This window comes from Scyliorhinus torazame, chromosome 11 (genome assembly GCF_047496885.1).
Source record: "Scyliorhinus torazame isolate Kashiwa2021f chromosome 11, sScyTor2.1, whole genome shotgun sequence".
Classification (NCBI taxonomy): domain Eukaryota; kingdom Metazoa; phylum Chordata; class Chondrichthyes; order Carcharhiniformes; family Scyliorhinidae; genus Scyliorhinus; species Scyliorhinus torazame.
Window position 1 is genome coordinate 211,324,638 of NC_092717.1, and position 14,924 is coordinate 211,339,561.

Sequence of the window (14,924 nt, forward strand, 5' to 3'; positions counted from 1 at the left end):
CCAAAATGGGCCTCTGTTATTTTCTTTACACATTAAATCGCGCCCAGTAAGAAAATGTTAGATCAGTAAAGTTGTCCTTTTTACAGATTCATTGACGAAATTTAAAGGACTAGACATTTTAAATGCAATGTTGATGAATGACGGGCAATATGTTTGGCATTGGAGGATGTCCTGTGTTATGACCTTTGATTGTTTTATTTCATTCACAGAATGTGTGCATCGCTGGCAAGGGGAAGCACTTAAATTTTATGCCTTTCTCAGAGTTACAAAGCCAATGCGCTGCTTAGACAGGGCAAATCCTTAATCCATTTCCTTGCTTGCTCCAAAAACCAATTCGATCCAATTCGTGGTCCCCACAAGAGAGACACACCTTGATCCAAGCTGACAAGAACCTGCATTACATCTGATCCTGGCCTTCATCCTACATTTGATTTTAGCCAAAAGGCCATGCCCAAGCCGAATTGCTATTTGAATTGAGTGCCCCCTAGTCTCTAGATTAATTGTCCAGTGATGATAGTATTAGGCCAACCCCCCCCCCCCCCCCGCTCTCCCAACTTCCCAACTTTCACTTTTGACCACTTATTTTATGTCCATATTGAGGTAATTTCTAAAAGTTAGCTGAAGATACTAAATTGAGGGACATAGTAAACTGTGATGGAGCTTGGAGGAGGAGGACCGAGACTGGTTCGTGGACTGAACAGATCAATGACCAGTTTGGCTCAATATACAGAAATATATACAAACGCATTTTCGGGGAAGGAAAAGAACTGTTCTGAGAGTGCAAAAGCCATTCAAAGAACAGCTAAACATTTGTGAGGGTGAGCGAGCAAAGGGAAATGGGTGCAGTTGCACTGATTTATAAATGTGTGTAGGTAGAAAATGCTGTTTTTAAAAAAAAAAAAAGAAAAGAAAATTCAGTTGTTCATAAATAAGGGCATTAAATATAAAAACAAAGAATGGATGACTGTACGTGATTGGATCAGTCACCGTTCAATTATTATATGCAACTCTGGACACCTCTTATTAAAGGACAGGTAATAAAGCCATGGAAAGAGCACACTAAAGATTTATAAGAAAGACATGAGGAATAGTGTGTTTGAGTGATGAAAAGTCCACAACATTGGAATATTTTTCATTGGAACTGAAGGTCAATTTCCAGAGGATATTTAAATGATAATGTTTTCAGAGGATAAAAGCTGCTAAATGATTTCTAGTGGTTATCAAATTGTTAATGAGGCAACAAAGACAATAGAAGGAGAAAGAAAGGATATTTTTCTCTGCTTGTTTTTATCATAAGGAATGCGTTATTACATGTGGCTCATGAGGCCTAGGCCGGGGTTTTACATTGCTTGGACGGATGCGTAACTGATCTGGAAGTACGAGGTGTCGGGTGCATATCCAGGCATCACCCACTCACCCGTGCGATGTTTCAGTCAGTAGTGCACGTGGAAGTCTGACGTCCACCCACCAACAATTAAGTGTCCAATTAGATCCGTTAAAGAGTCAATTAAATGCGATTCATGTGACCCTTCTATGTTAACGGTTGGTCAGTGGCCTAATTGGCCAGGTGACCTTCAGGTTTTAGCTGCAACCTGGATCCAGGGCGGTTGAAATGTCACGGCTGAAAATAAAATTTTACAATGTGTCTGGGGACAGGGGTTTATTGCTGTCAGGTTTTTGATCTGCTGCCTAGACACTTTTTTTCCTGCATTTTCTCATCAGGATTTAATTTGTAGCGGTCCACAACGTCACAGCAGCTGTTCTCATTGAGGGGGCCCAGAAGTGCCAGCCCGCAACCTTCTTATTCTTAGCACCCGCCGCCACCCCATGCCCCACGCAGCAGTGCTGAGCCTTTCTCAGCATGTGTTTGACTGTACATTAATTGCCAGCTGGTGTGAAATTGGGTTGTGGGCCAATTGCGACTGGAAGCGCATTTTGGATCCACTTCTGGGCCTGCCAATTGAGTGTGCTGAATGGATGCGAACCTCCGGCCTTCGGCTTCATGATTGAATGGGAAGTAGATGAGTATTTTTCTTGTAATAAAGAAGCTTTGAGAGAGGACAGGATAATGGGATTGGAGCAGACTGTTTAGTAGAAGTGTTTGGACAGATGTGATGGGAAGAATTCCATTGCGGTTTCTGGCCATTTAACCCCCTCTTTTGTGCTTCCAATTTTCCAACTAACCTATAGGTCTTTCCCATTGTTTTGTTAAAATTGGGGGAAAATAAATCCTCTTCTAACCCATTCTGAACAGCACTTCAAACTGTGCAACATTTTGCCATGCCCCCTTATTTTCCTTTCTCCTATTCTCTGGGAGGCTTAAAATGCAAACTTAAAATCACTCATCATTGCCATTTGATATTTAAATTACAATCTCCTAAATATTTCTCTTGTGTCAGGGTCCTTCATCATGATTCCCTTATTTCCCCTTTCTCTTTGTTGTCATCATTTTAGATCCATAGATGCTTAATGGACATGTATCTTTAAGTTAAGCAGCAGAGAGAATGAGGAATTCGGGAAGTTCCAACGTAGTATATGGTGCAGCGAGCTTTGGACAACAGAACCCAGACTTGTGACTCCTGCGAGGTAGGTTAGGGCTCTGTTCGATTGGTTGGCTGGTGGCCAATGAGTTGACCAAAAACCTGCATTCTGCCTGCTAACAGGAAGTGATTTGGTCCTGCCTGAGTGGGCTGATTTTTAGAACCATGGGAAATTCAGTTTGAATCCTGGACCTTCAAGGGACGAACATGCTCTCTCCTGTCTCCAGAAAGGTTGTGAGTTGCTGTATTTCTGAAACTGTAGAGATCTTAAATGAGTTTGCAGTGAAAACCATTACAGACTGGAAAGCTGAAATCTTGACCTGTAAGCCTAGTTTGATGGAAAGTGTATTAAAGACAACCATTTGAAAACAGACTGTTTTTCTGTTTACTTATTATTTGTACCCCTCTACTCCTGTGTTTGTCTGCCTTGTGTGTGGGTGTGTATAGAGGGTGGGGGCAAAGTGGAGGATTACGAATTCGATAACTGCTACTTGCTACATATTTCATTATAGTTCTTTTTATAAATAAAAACCAATTGTGTTTAAATATACCAATCTGGTGACTATAATTATTGGGCAGCCAAGGGCCAAAGACTTGGGTATTTTTCTAAAGAATTACTGGTTAATTCAATTGTGTTGCAGTTCCGGGTCGGGGGGGGGCTGGAATTCACCGCACACCAGCCCCAGAGAGATGTAACACTTGTACTCGGCACAATTCTTCACCAATGTTTTAATGTTCAAATAGGAGCTGGTTTTGCTGTGCCTTTGCAGTAAAAAAACTGTTGCATCTTTGTGCATGGTGTCCCATCTGCCTCGTGCAGCTTCACAGAATGAACCACGCACTTCCCACAGAATTGGCGCTTCTGAAGTCAGCTTTATTAAAATACTCCGTGTGAGTTAATAGTTGAGAGCAGCATACACCTATTGAAAATAATGACAGCTCCCACTTGTGTGGATTCCGAACTCCGTGAGAATGATATGTGCATCACAAAAGAGGTTGCCTTTAATGCCGAGGCCGCATGGGATTAGTATCTATCTGCTTCTGAAGTGTGAGCCAGAAGCAGACAATGAGCTCGATATTATTGGCATGACCCACTGCATGTAGCTGGAAATAATACTCAAGCAAATTTTGAATATTTGCAATTTGTGGCAAAAATTGCCTGATGGTGTCGCAGAGATTTATTAATTGCGTGTCTTAGCTTGACATTTTGTTTGCAGCCCAAGGGAACAACTAGGCGCAACATTAAAGTTCAGGACAGATTTTTTTTCTTCCCCCAGTAAAAAATCTCTTAGCAGTGGCAAGGAGTTAATTTTACTCATTTGGATGTAACGTTTGAAGCCTTTGTCTTCTCCGTGGGAGCGAAAGTGAAAAATTATGTTGCATTGCATTCAAATTTCTTATGGACGCCACTCATCAGAGGCTAAACTTGATTTGCGTTCATCACTAAAGTTCACCTAAGTAAGGAGCTGCGCTCCGAAAACTAGTGATTTGAAACAAACCTGTTGGACTTTAACCTGGTGCTGTAAGACTTCTTACTGTGCCGACCCCAGTCCAAGGCTGGCATCTCCACATCATCATTAAAGTTGGTGTTGAATTTTAAGTATTCCTGAGTAGGAATAATTGGCTGTCGCAAGCAGTTTTTGCATCAGTTCATGGTTTCTGCTAAGCTGTTGCAAGCTGCAGGTAAATGGGGAGTATCTTCAGTCTGTCACTGCCTCAAATTTAGGTGAGCTTTGTTAAATCATAACCACCAGCTTCCTTTCACTTTAGGCTTCTTGTTACGAGCGTGGGTTTGGTTTCATTTTTTAAAATAAAGTTGTCAAATCTGTGGGTGTAATTCCCTCATTGTGGTGAAGAGGGAAAAAGGTCCGGTCCAATAGAGTTAAGTGTGAGGTACAGAGGCTCCAATTTAAAGACCAGGCTGCAAGTGTAGACCAGCAGACATCAGCTTGCAAGGAGCCAGAGGTTCAAGGTGACACAAAGGTTGGTGATGCCTTTGAAATAGTTGTCACAGATGAGCATCGGAGATTGTGTGGATGGTGAAATTTGAACGCACATGTGGTCCAGGGCAAAAGAATGCTAGAAGGAGAGGTTGAAACTCTGGAGATGAATCCTTGATGAAGGCATTCAAATGAAAGTGTTGTTGAGGGAACATTCCAAGATGTGTTCATCGAGAGTGGGTGTTAGAAACCCTTAAAGATGGTGCCATTGAGACCAGTTGACTCAGTGCAAAACATATCTGGGGGAATTGAGATATCCATAGAAGTTGTTTTGGGTGGCACCTGCCACTTGGTTTCAGAGTATGAGGTGTCTGACCACAGTTTGCCTATTGGTTGACATGGGCTGTGTGCTTACTGAGAAGTAGAGTATAAGATACGTTTTGTATCTTGTGTTATCCTTGCATATCTGTAAAGGTTTAGCTGGGATGAAGGGGTAGTGTATTTATAGTTCATATTTTGTTTTATTCCTATGTTTTATTAGTTTGTTGGGTTTTGTGGCAGTCCAGTGACTGCTCAGTAGCTGCCTCCCACATACCTAAACTAAAAAATAAAAGTTGGGAATTATCAAACCGGGTTCCATCCTGAGATCTGACTTGTCCAGTTGTAACATCAGCTGGGAACGTAATAAAGTGCACATGATTAACACCACTATAGTTTATAACTACTTTTGCTATGAATTCAGTATTAATTTCCGCCACCCCCTGATTAGTCCCTATTGAACTCGAAAGCCTCAATCCCCACCTGCGTTCTTTGTGGCGAATGATTAAATGAATGTTTTATCTTGAAAGTGCAGACCTGATTAACATTTGTCTCCTTTTATTCTCCCGATTCCGTAAGCTGCAACCTACATCTGTGTCTTTGCGAGAACTCCAGTTAACAAAACATAAGCCTTCTACCTCTACAGATCATTTCTCTGACATTGTGGCATGCTTTTGGAAGTCCCAAATAGAAAGGTGCATCAACTAATTACCTTCAATGCAACTCTTTTTGATTCTTTGTTCCAATTACATTTTATTATTCTCTATCCTAAAATTGCCATATTTTAGTTTGGTTTATTGAGATAACAATAGACAACCTGGCTCCACCAAGAGGTGAGATGGGTCAACTATTGTTCAGTGTTAACACTTCTAACTCTAACCTTGAGTACACAAGGAGCCCTCTAAACTGTCACTGCTTCAGGTATTCTGACCATTCCTAAAGTCTTGCATTTAGTTACCTTGTCCTTCCAAAAACTAAAGGTTACCTCAAAGATTAATATGAATCATGAACAAGATAATTATGATAACTTGCATTGCAATATGAAGTTAACTTTTTTAATGTTATGAAAGAACTTAATTATTTTGTTTTTACTTATTTTCTATTGGAAGATGTTTCGAACTATGAAAGTACTTCCAGTTAACATTAAGTACTTTGGCCAAGTGTTTGATCTTTGAAAAACTGAAACAAATATATTGAAGAGGAAATATTTTAAGGGTTGGCAGATCGATGGCTTAATGTTGGTACCCAAGTAATTCTGTTTCATTTGTGTAGTGTGTGGGGAAGGTAGATGCAGTAATGCTCCACTGGGAAGTGAAAAACTGCCTCAGACGTCCCGTCCCGGTTAAGGCTCATTGAATGGACCTGCTGCAGTAGATGTGTGATGATCTGGCAGAGTACACTGAAGCAATGAAAGCTTATAGATAGTGAATGGATGAGTCCCTTTGGCGGTGATTAACTTGACCATGTTTCAGGCTGTCAAACATGAGTTCCTCATATGAGAGTGGCTAATTTCTTGGAGAGGCAAATGTGCCAGCTCCTGGATTCTATGGAAGATCTAGGGAGGGATTCTCCGATCCGGCAGCAGAGTGTCCATGCCGTTGCATTTTACGACTGCATGAACGGGCCATCCCACGTCTGATTCTGGCCCCTACAGGGGGCCAGCATGGCGCTGGAGCAGTTCACGCAGGGCTACAGGGGCTGGCGTGTAGGAAAGGAGGCCCCAACCACAGTGGCCGGCCTGCCGATCAGTGGGTCCTGATCGCGGGCCAGGCCACATCGGAGCGCCCCCCCCCCCCCCCCCCCCCCTCCCAGGCCGCCACCTGACCCTTACATGCCGCGATCCCTCGGGCGCTGTTCTAACCTGCTCTGGGCCGGCTCTTTTCCTACAGCCGCTCGGCCATGTGGGCTGGAGAATTGGTGGGGACCCCGCCGGCCCAGAGTAGGGTAGAACGGCGCCGGCAGGACCCCGCTCTTTTCCTACGGCCGCTCGGCCCATGCGGGCCAGCCGCGTAGACCAGCCCACAACCGGCGCCGCGCCAATGGCGCCGATTCTCCGTACTGCGGAGAATCGCGTGCCGGCGTCGGAGCGGCATGGCCCGTTCACGGGGATTCTCCAGCCCGGCGCGGGGCTGGGAGAATGCTGCACCAGATGTCCGCACAAGGAATGAGTGCAGAGCTAAGGGCCCTAAACAGGGCAATGTTGAAAATGACTCAACAATGGCTGGAGGGCTTAATAGTTAGACCACTTCTAGCTAGTGGGAGAGCATAGCAAAAGCTGAAGATTCTCCAGGAGAGAATGAAGGTTAGGTGCAGGAGGAGGGAGTCTGGTCTGGCAGAGGGCGAATCCTGTTTATTCTTCTGGGACCAGTTGACTGCAGCAGCTCCTGTGCAAGCAGTGCAATTGCAGAAATGACCCAAATGGGTCTCTGCACAACATCAACCACTGCGGTTCTCCCAGCCATGGTGCCAGGCATGTGAATCGGTGGCCTACACCAACTTCGAAGCAATAAGGGGAACACTGCTAGGAATATCTGAGTGTGGAAGCTACCATGTTGGTGAGCGCACTGGATGGGTCACTGTGGAATATCGGAACGTAGGACTTGGGAGCATGAGTAGGCCATTCAGCTCTTCAAGTTGGCTCCACCATTCATAAAGATCCTGGCTGATCTCATTATGGTCTCAACACCACGTATCTACCTGATCCCCATAACCCTTGATTCTCTTGTCCATCAAAACTCTCTTAAACTCTGCCTTGAATAAGTTCAGTGATCCGGCCGCCACTGCTTCCTGGGGAAGAGAATTCCACAGACAAATGACCCTCGGAGAGGAAAAAACATTCTCCTCATCTCTGTCTTAACGGGGAAGTCTGTTTATTCTTCAGTAGTGTCCCCCAGTTTTGGTGTTTCCCACCAATATATTCCCCAGTATCTCCCATCAAGTCCACTCAGGATATTTTATGTTTCAATAAGATCCCCTCTCCTCTCATTCTTCTAAGCTCCAATGGGAATCAACCCAACCTGTTCAACCTTTCTTCACAAGGTAAGCCTCACATCAAAAAATGAGTCATATGACTACCAGAGCTGGGAGTGCGTTCCACGCCTCAACCATTCTCTGAGTAAAGAACCTACCTCGGACATCCCTCCTATATCTCCCACCCTGAATCTTATAGTTATGCCCCCTTGTAACAGCTACATCCACCCGAGGAAATAGTCTCTGAACGTCCACTCTATCTATACCCCTCATCATCTTCTAAACCTCTATTAAGTCGCCTCTCATCCTCCTCCGCTCCAAAGAGAAAAGCCCTAGCTCCCCTCGACCTTTCATCATAGGACCTATCCTGCAAACCAGGCAGCGTCTTGGTAAATCTCCTTTGCACCCTTTCCAGTGCTTCCACATCCTTCCTATAATGAGGTGACCAGAACTGCACACAATACTCCAAATGTGGTCTCAACAGGGTCATGTATAGTTGCAGCATAACCCCGCGGCTCTTAAACTCAAGCCCCCTGTTAATAAATGCTAACACTTCTTCACGGCTCTATCCACTTGAGTGGCAACCTTCAGAGATCTGTGGACATGAACCCCAAGTTCTCTCTGTTCCTCCACATTCCTCAGAACCCTGTAATCCACATTCAAATTTTTTCTACCAAAATGAATCACCTCACACTTATCAGGGTTAAACTCCATCTGCTATTTTTCGGCCCAGCTCTGCATCTTAGCAATGTCTCTTTGGAGCCTACAACAGCCCTCCACCTCATCTACTACTCCACCAATCTTGATGTCATCAGCAAATCTACTGACCCACCCTTCAGCCCCCTCCTCCAAGTCATTGATTAAAAATCACAAATAGCAGAGGACCCAGCACTGATCCCTGTGGTACACCGCTGGTAACTGGTCTTCAGTCTGAACATTTTCCATCCACCACCACCCTCTGTCTTCTATGTGATAGCCAGTTACTTATCCAATTGGCCAAATTTCCCTCTATCCCACACCTCCTTACTTTCTTCATGATCCGACCATGGGGAACCTTCTCAAACGCCTTACTAAAATTCATGTATACGACATAAATTGCTCTACCTTCATCTACACACTTAGTTACCTCCTCAAAGAATCCAATCAAATTTGTGAGGCAAGACCTACCCTTCACGAATCCGTGTTGACTATCCCGGATTAAACTGCATCTTTCCAAATGGTCATAAATCCTATCCTCAGGACCTTTTCCATTATTTTCCTGACCACCGAAGCAAGACTAACTGGCCTATAATTACTAGGGACATTCCTATTCCCTTTCTTGAACAGAGGAACAACATTCACCACTCTCCAGTCCTCTGGCACTATCCCCGTGGACAGCAAGGACCCAAAGTTCAAAGCCAAAGGCTCTGCAATCTCATCCCTTACCTCCCAACGAATCCTTGGGTATATCCCATCTTGCCCGGGGGACTTGTTGACTCTCCGGTTTTTCAAAATTGCTAATACATCCTTCCTCAGAACATCTACTTCCTCCAGCTTCCCCGCCTGAATCACACACTCATTCTCATAAACATGGCCCCTCTCCTTTGTGAACACTGAAGAAAAGTATTCATTCAACGCCTCTCCTATTTCTTCTGACTCCATGCACAAGTTCCCACAACTGTCCTTGACCAGCCCTACCCTCATCTTGGTCATTCTTTTATTCTTCACGTAAGTGTAAAAGGCCTTGGGGTTTTCCTTGATCCAACCCGCCAAGGACTTCTCATGCCCCCTCCTAGCTCTCCTTAGCCCTTTTTTCAGCTCATTCCTTGCTACCTTGTAACCCTCCAGTGACCCTACTGAACCTTGTTTTCTCATCCTTACATGCTCTTCCTTTTTCCTCTTGACAAGACATTCAACCTCTTTTGTGAACCATGGTTCCCTCACACGGCCATTTCCTCCCTGCCTGACAGCGACATGCCTATCAAGGACGCGCAGTATTTGTTCCTTGAACAAGCTCCACTTTTCATTTGTGCCTTTCCCTGACAGTTTCTGTTCCCATCTTATACTCCCTAATTCTTGCCTAATCGCATCATAATTACTCCTTCTCCCAATTATAAGCCTTGCCCTGCCGTATGGCCCTATCCCTCTCCATTGCAATAGTGAATGACACCAAATTGTGGTTACTATCTCCAAAGTGCTCTCCCACAAACAAATCTAACACTTGGCCCGGTTCATTACCCAGTACCAAATGCAATGTGGCCCCCCCTCTTGTCGGCCTATCCACATATTGTGTCAGGAAACCTTCCTGCACACATTGTACAAAAACTGCCCCATCCGAACTGTTCGACGAATAGAGGTTCCAATGAATATTTGGAAAGTTAAAGTTGTTTTGTTATGTTTCCTTTGTAACATAAGCGGCTTCCTTGTGTTGCTTTGTCAAGGAAGGTCGAGACATGTAAATAACTTCAACTCATTTATTTACACTATGTACACTTTTATAACTTGAGTTCGACACTACTGCTAATCCTATTGTAGCTACCTAAACTGACTAACCAGCTGCTGTCTTCCACGTGGTGGGTGTGATAATGAATCAACCCTGTGCCTCTCCTCACTGACTGTCTCCACTGGCCGAAGGGGCTGATCATGTGTGTGGTGTCGTTTATCTATGGGTTGGTGTAACACGGGGGGTGTGGTCGTGTCATCTCCTTGTGTATCGTGAATGTCCATTGGTCGCCTCCCATCTAACTTATCTATTGGTTGAGTGTGTGTGTGTGATGTTTCTGGTGCTCCCCCTAGTGTCTGTCTAGCTTACATGTATTTACAGTGATGCACATCACCACAAAAGTCACCCATGACAACTACCCTGAGGCCTCCGCACCTATACATAATCTGTTTTGCAATTTCTTCCTCCACATCTCTATTACTATTTGGGGGCCTATAGAAAACTTCTAACAATGTGACCGCTCCTTTCCTATTTCTAACTTCGGCCCATATTAACTCAGGCAGATCCCCTTCAAACTGCCTTTCTGCAGCCATTAAACTATCCTTGATTAACAATGCTACTCCTCCACCTCTTTGACCACCTTCCCTACTCTTACTGAAACATCTATACCCCGGAACTTTCAACAAGCATTCCTGTCCCTGTTCTAACCATGTCTCCGTAATGGCCACAACATCGTAGTCCCAAGTACCAATCCACGCTCCAAGTTCACCTACCTTATTCCGGATGCTCCTTGCATTGAAGTAGACACACTTTCTGCCTGCCGGTACTCCTGCGACCGTGATACCCTCCTCAGTACCTCACTACTCTCAACACTGGCTTCTGGAACACAGCTCGTTTTCCCAGCCCCCTGACAAATTAGTTTAAACCCCCCCGAAGAGCCGTAGCAAATTTCCCTCCCAGGATATTGGTGCCCCTCTGGTACAGATGCAAACTGTCCTGTCTGTACAGGTCCCACCTTCCCCAGAATGTGCTCCAATTATCCAAGTAACTGAACGCCTCCCTCCTACACCATCCCTGTAGCCATGTGTTTATCTGCACTCTCTCCCTGTCCCTCACCTCACTAGCACGTGGCACCGGCAACAAACCAGAGGTAATATATCTTTTTCAAATCAGACTGGCAGAACTGTATACCATACACCCAGATGTGATCTTGTCAGGGCCTTGAGCAGCTGAAATAAAACTTCCCTAAATTTATATTCCACCCTCCATGCAATTGTTATGGTCAAGATGTGACAGAAAATATTTATTTATCAATTTGACTATTTTATGGAGAAATGCTGAACTAACATGGTTCAGCTTGATGCCTTGCAGCAGTTTCCAGGTGACAATGGGCATGGCGATGAGGAGTTTGGGCCACTAACTCCGCACAAAGGAATGCGTTTGCGAGACTTAATCTCTCATAATGGTGCGTGTGGTCAAATGACTGATCCCCATTTCCCTGGTGCACGTGGTCAAAATACCATCTGACTGACACCAGAGTTGAACAAAGGGAGAAGCAATTGGTTAAACTGACACCAGAATCTCCAAAAACAAACTAAGTCCCAGCAGTTGAACACCTGGATTCAGCCGTGGGAAAATACAATCTGGGTCCAACATAGAGGAGATGTCACATGACCTTCCCCCAAGCTGCACTGTGATGATGTTCATTGGAATTGCGGCAGTTCCTCTTTACCAGCAAACTGAACAAAGTCCAGGTAAGAGCCTAATCTATCACCTAGCCAATGGCAGCAAAAAGAACTCTGATCCTCCTGAAAACTGCCAACAGCTGAAACCTCCAAACTTGTGCCTCTTGTCTGTCTCTTTCGACGTGCTTCTCCTGTTGTGCAAATCCCAACTCCTTAAGACAAAGCCCTCTACAATCAGCCAACCACATCTGAAGGCACTTTCCTGCGACTCATCATTTTGGACTCTGGACACTTGTAAAACCCATACTTGTATTTTATTGTGGTCGCGCCCTGAACCCCCTTCCTTTTCTCTTATTCGCCATTTATTGTGTGAGTGAAAAAAAGGGGTGGCCGTTGTAAAACCCCTCTCCTGTGGTTGTGTAGCAGGGGTGTGTGTGGGTGTGGAGCTGGGGTGGGGGAGGAGGAGGAGGTGTGTAGGTGGGGAGCGTGGTGGTGGTGGTGGGTGTGAGGTGCAGAATGGGGGAGCATCTTATATACTGAATGACTGACAGCAGCTTCACATGCAAGGAAAAGCGAGTGTATGCCTGGAGAAAGGTTGGAAGGACCAGGAAATACCCAGAGCGCCAAACATACTGAAACAGACTCGTCTTCCTGGAGGTGTCAAGCATCAGTGCTGGAGAGACTTCACCTTTCCAGGGAGATGGCCCTTCCTCCTCAATGATGGCTTGGCCCCTTGATGCACCCATTACCATACTATCCCAATTGCGCTGAAGGTCACTGTGGCTCTCAATACAATACCAACATCATGGAATCATAGAATTTACAGTGCAGCAGGAGGCCAGTTGGCCCATTGAGTCTGCACCGGCCCTTGGAAAGAGCACCGCACTTAAGCCCACATCTCCACCCTATCCCTGCAACCCAGTAACCCCACCTAATCTTTTTGGACACGAAGGGCAATTTATCATGGCCAATCCACCTAACCTGCATGTCTTTGGACTGTGGGAGAAAACCGGAGCACCCGGAGGAAACCCACGCAGACACTGGGAGAACGTGCAGAGTCCGCACAGACAGTGACCCAAGCCGTGAATCGAACTTGGGACCTTAGAGCTTTGAAGCAACTGCTAACCACTGTACTACCGTGCTGCCCTCGAATTACTTAAAACTCCCTCTGCTTCCTGAGAGCTGTTAAGGTACCAGACAGCCCAGGCAGATTCATCAGCTGTATGGAATGTATTCAATAAATGTGCAGCTGGCTGGTGATCATTGGAAGGGAATTGTCACGAAGCATTCATATTCCATGCCTCAAAACCGCCATAGCTTTTCTACCCCAACACCCAGCTCCACAGATGGATTCTGGGTAGCAAAATGTACCCTCCCAGGAGGTGGCTTCTAAATCTACCGAGGCACTTCAACATTTACAATCACCAGCGCCAGGTTTCTCACTGAAAAATGAGATTCCAATGCGTTGGTTGCTCTGGGAATCTGCTCCAATGCATGCTTATCAAGCATCCTGCATGGTTGTCATGATATGCAGCAGAGGGATGTGGCGCCCGAAGACGGCGACAGCGACGGAGGGCCCATTTCTTCAGGGAAGGAAGAAGCTGGAGGTATAGTGTGGTCCGAGGCCAGGGAAACTGAGCCTCCTGGTGGAGGACCGAGATATGCTGAGCCTATGCAAGATGCCATATAGCAAGGGAGCATTTAAAAAAAAAAAAATTATGCATGGCATTACAGGTATGGGCCAGCATTTGTTGCCCATTTCTAATTGAACTTAGTGGCTTGTTGGGCCACTTGAGGGCATTCAGTCAATGACATTGCTGTGGTCCAGAGTCACATGTTGGCTAGACCAGATCAGGATGGAGGATTTAATTCCCTAAAGGTAATGTGAACCATACCAATGGTTTAATGGCCATCATTAAACTTTTAATTCCAGATTATGTTTTATTGAATTAAACTTATAACATCTTCCGTGGTTGAATTTTGACCTGGGACCCAAGGCGATAACCTGGGTGTTTGGATTACAAGGCCATTGCCTCCTGATCCTTCAAATGTTCAGCTGAGGTATCCCCAATGAGATGGCTACCAAAAACATGTCTGATATTAGATGAAGCATGAATCTTCACAGGGACAGCCACCAAACCAATATAATCAACAGATTTTTAAAAGCTGGCCGCAGTTTCAATAGACCACAAAACTGTGTATATAGTGGTATGATTTCCGTGGAGATCAGTTGAGCTCCCAGTTATTAACTGAAAGAATTGTTCCACAAGGTTTCATGTTTTATACAAGATTACTGTACAAGAAGTAAACAAACTTAACACTACATATTCTGTAAACCCTTCCATTCAGAACCAAAAAAAATCAGCAGACCACCTCTCATCCTATATTATATCCACACAAGGTTTACAATATTCCTTCACGTCTACTGATGAGACCAAACCAAGATGTGCCACAGCTGTCAGAAATTCACTTTGGTTCCCCTCAATTTCCACAACATTCTCTGAGGTTGGATAAATCTGGGGTTCTTCAGCTAGATGAATTCAGTCTTCACCCCCCCCCCCCCCCCCCCCCACACACACACACACATGCCACCTCTCCTTCATCACCTCATGATTGTGGACTTTCCAACTCAAACATGGGTCTCGCTGAATTCTTGTTCAATGATTCCAAATCAGACAACTTCCTTGATTTCCGATCACCCAAGGACTATCGAGTCTGCAGCTCCTCGCAAACTTTTTCTCTCTCCTTTTCTCAAAAGTTGCTGCCTGGTTCGAACTCCCTTTGCTTCAATGAGAAATCATGGATTAATCCCAAAAGCAAAACCACCGTATCCATGCAATCGATCCCCATGGCAATGTGGCACCTCGGGATGTCCCAGAAAGAAATTAAAACTCATTGGTGAGATTCTCTGGCCTCCCTGCTAAGTGTTTCTCAGCGGCAGGAAGTGGCCCCAGATTCTGCCACTGTCTATGGCATTTCCCATTGAATCCACACTGCTGGGAAACCCATGGTGGGGTGTGCTGTTGGTAGAATCAGAAGATCCCTCCGA

General features: G+C 45.1%; 1 protein-coding gene across 2 annotated transcripts in view; it reads left to right on the forward strand.

Annotated features, from left to right (window-relative positions):
* Nucleotides 1–14,924, forward strand: part of tsnare1 (T-SNARE Domain Containing 1) — a 1,154,852-nt gene that overhangs the window by 51,599 nt on the left and 1,088,329 nt on the right. The window contains exon 1 of one of the 2 annotated variants that reach the window (XM_072468283.1): nucleotides 2,456–2,586. The exons of the other annotated variant lie outside the window; for it this stretch is intronic. The gene's annotated coding sequence lies outside the window, so the exon portion shown is untranslated. Of the gene's footprint in view, nucleotides 1–2,455; nucleotides 2,587–14,924 lie in introns of those variants that run through there. 2 annotated transcript variants of the gene reach the window in all.